Source organism: Nicotiana sylvestris, chromosome 7, assembly GCF_000393655.2.
Source record: "Nicotiana sylvestris chromosome 7, ASM39365v2, whole genome shotgun sequence".
NCBI lineage: Eukaryota > Viridiplantae > Streptophyta > Magnoliopsida > Solanales > Solanaceae > Nicotiana > Nicotiana sylvestris.
In genome coordinates this window covers 49150373-49154305 of record NC_091063.1, presented here as the reverse complement: position 1 = coordinate 49154305, position 3933 = coordinate 49150373, and positions in this window count along the sequence as shown.

The window sequence follows — 3933 nt, the reverse complement described above, 5'->3', positions numbered from 1 at the left end:
AGATCGCCTTGCCTCACTGAAATGGCTGGGAAGAGGTACCTGGATCTGCACACGAAAAATATGTGCAGGAAAGGGCATGTACACCACAATGATATCCAGTAAGTTCCAAGCCTAACCTCGGTCGAGTAGTGATGAGATCATGTCAGGGCCCTACAGGTAATGTATAATAAGATAAAACAGTATGAAATATCACAATAAAGATAAATTGTAACAGTCAACGAAAATAAAATCACAGAAAAATAACAACTCAGTACACATAGATAGCAACAGGGGATCTCCCGGGATACCGTCCCGTAGTCCCAAACATGAATGTACAAGGGATCTCCCAGGATACCATCCCTTAGTCCCAAACGTAATATACAAGGGAATCTCCTGGAATACCGTTCTGTAGTCCCAAAAGATAAAACAGTATGAAATATCACAATAAAGATAAATTGTAACAGTCAACGAAAATGAAATCACAGAAAAATAACAACACACATAGATAGCAACAGGGAATCTCCCGGGATACCGTCCCGTAATCCCAAACATAAATGTACAAGGGATCTCTCGGGATACTATCCCTTAGTCCCAAACGTAATATACAGGGGAATCTCCTGGAATACCGCTCTGTAGTCCCAAAAGTATATATCCAGTACAGGGGGATCTTCCGGGATACCATCCCGTAGCCCAAACATAACCGTGCAGGGGGATCTCCCGGAATACCGCTCCAAAATAAATATACAACTCAATCAACATAAACAACAATTTCAACAAGGAATTCTACAGTTTAGATTAAATTCATATCAAAGAAGACATGTAATTTGGCACTAAGCTGCACAGGGTTCAAGTAGATAGTTAAGACAGTTAAGGCATGTAGGCATGCTTTCCTAGGCTTACATGATAGTTATATATACTAGTATTGCTTAATTAAAGGAAAAATAGATATTTGCTTAATAAAAATGGGGGTTTCAACAAATAGCCCGTGTACACACTCGTCACTTCACGTACACGACTGTCACGACCCAAAAACTGATCCGGTCGTGATGGCGCCTATCGTGAAACTAGGTCAGCCGACACAATTTTCGAATTAACCATTATTCAATAAAAGCCATTTTTATACCATTTATTAACCAATAATCTCATGATGGTCTAAATGAGTAGTGCGAAATAAATACACAAGCCCGACCAACATGGCCGGAAAAATCACAAGAATACATTAAGAAAGAATAAGGAGGGAGAAAAAGTAGAGCTGCGATCGCCCGGCAGCTACCTTGCTAACTCCGATTAACCTGCCACGAGCTCAGAAATACCTGAATCTGCATACAAGGTAGTGAGTAATGTGAGTATGCCAATTCAGTAAGTAATAAAAGTAAATGAAGCCCGAGCAGTAAGAAATCACGTCATAACACCACAATGGTTATAGTATGTTCCCAAAACAGGATACCATTCAAATCATTTCGTTAAATTTCCAACTTCATTAAAATCCTTTAGAAAATATCTCTCTAACTTATTCAATAGAGGTTTAATGAAATGTATATAGTGAAAGTGATGAAAATCATAATCGGCCCTTCGAGCAAAACATAGTTCGTATATAGGCAAACAGAAATTCATAACCATTTCATATCTTAAAAATATCGAAGGAAGTAACAAAGCTAAATCAGTGATTAAATTTCGAACACCTCGTAAAAACTTCAGTTTAAATGAAAATTGTTTAAAGCATTTGTTCAATGTTTTCAATAGAGGCTCGTTCTAAAGATGAGTGAAAACAGTAATTTAATCAACATATTCAACAGAAACTCACTTTAAGGAGGAGCGAAAAATTGTAAGTTCATAAACAGGCCCCTCAAGCAAAGCATCACTCGTATATACAAGTATATACATATATATAGCCCCTCGGGCAAGCTACTCAGTCACTCATGACTCAACTCTCAGCAATCAGCGCTCACACTCAACACTCACGCTCAATAACCGCTGCGGCTATATATTGTTGAATAATATATATTCAACAGAAACTCACAACCAGGCCCTTGGTCTAGCTCAGTCATCAACCTCACAATCAGGCCTTCGGCCTCTCTCAACCATCAACCTCACAAGCCACTCGGACTATCAGTAAAATAGGGCGTTCAGCTCAAAATATCATTATCAAAATTTAGTAAATAAGGCTAAGTTAAGAAATCAATAAAACACAGCATGACTGAGTACAATAATTAAGTCAAAACAGTGAGGAACAGTAGTTAAAAAGCCCCAAAAGGGTCCAAAACAGTTGGCACGAGGCCCAAATATGACATTCCGCCCAAAACATAGCAATACTTTTGAAACACAAAGATACCAAACAATTTTCAATCAAATACGCGACTTAACAGTCGTACGGAATGGACCAAGTCACAATCCCCAACGGTGCACGACCTTACGCTCGTCATCTAGCGTGTGTGTGACCTCAAAGTAGCACAACGATGTGAAATCCGGGGTTTCATGCCCTCATGACAACATTTACAATTATTACTTACCTCAATTCGGTCCAAACTCTAGCCCGCGATGTCTTTGCCCCTTGAATTGGCCTCCAATTGCTCCAAATCTAATCAAAATCAAATTCATACCGTCAAAATATGCTAAGGGAACAAAGCTCACTCGAAAATAACCAATTTACATTGAAAATCCTGAAATTGGCCAAACCCGACCCCCGGGCCCACATCTCGGAATTCGATAAAAATTACATCAATATAATCCTTATTCTCTCACGAGTTTATACATACCAAAATCATCAAAATTCGATATCAAATGCCCATTCAAATCCCCAAAAGTATTCTCAAACTTTTCTTCCATTTTCCCCCAATTTCCACTCTAATTTCTCAAATTAAATAATGAAATTCAAGACTAAATCATGGAATTAAACCATGAGTGAAGAATACTTACCCCAATAGCTCCACTGAAAATCTCCTCAAAGTTCACATTCTCCCGAGCTCTCTAATGGAATTTCGAAATTATGGACCAAACCCTCGATTTTTAAAATATAAAGCGACTGCCCAGGTATTCTTCATCGCGAAAGTGGCCTCACACTCGCGTTCGCGTAGCACAATTAGCTACTGATCAAAGATCCTCCTACGCGGACGCGAGGACCATCTCGCGAATGCGATGCACGAACAAACCCTCGCGAACGCAGAGCACAAATCCTCTCTTGCCCCCAGTTCCCCTTCACGAACGCGAATCTCCCCTCGCGAACGCGAAGGAGGAAACCAGCAATTGAACATCAGATTTTTCTACAATTCCAACAAGTCCATAACTAGTCCGTTAACCATCAGAAACTCACCCGAGGCCCACGGGACCTCAACCAAACATGCCAACATATATAATATCATTCAAACTTGTTCCAACCTTCAGATCACCCAAAACAACATCAAAACATCAAATCATCATTGGATTTAAACCTATAAATTCTAAAAAGTTCCAAATTCCGAATTCGATCAAAAAGTTTACCAAACCTCGCCGAATGACCTAAAATTTTGCACACACATCAAAAATGACACAACAGACTTACTCCAACTTTCGGAATTCCATTCTGACCCCTATATCAAAATCTCATCAACCGAAAAAACCAAAATTTCAATTTCGCCAATTCAAGCCTAAACCTTCCATGGACCTTTAAAATACATTTTGATCACGCTCCTAAGCCCCAAATCACCTTGCGGAGCTAACCAAATCACAAAAATTCCAATTCGAGATCATATATTAACAAGTCAAAACTTGGTCAAACCTTTCAAATTTCAAGCTTCAAACTGGGAACTGTTCTTCCAAATTCATAAGTCATAACTGAAACTAACGGGGCTAGTCATAACACAAATGCATAAGTGAGAACTGAAAACCAAAACCGACGATTTGAATAAGTCATAACACGTCACACGGGGCTAGTCATGCCCGAGAATTGGCGAGCAAAGTGCAAAAGCTCAAAACGAC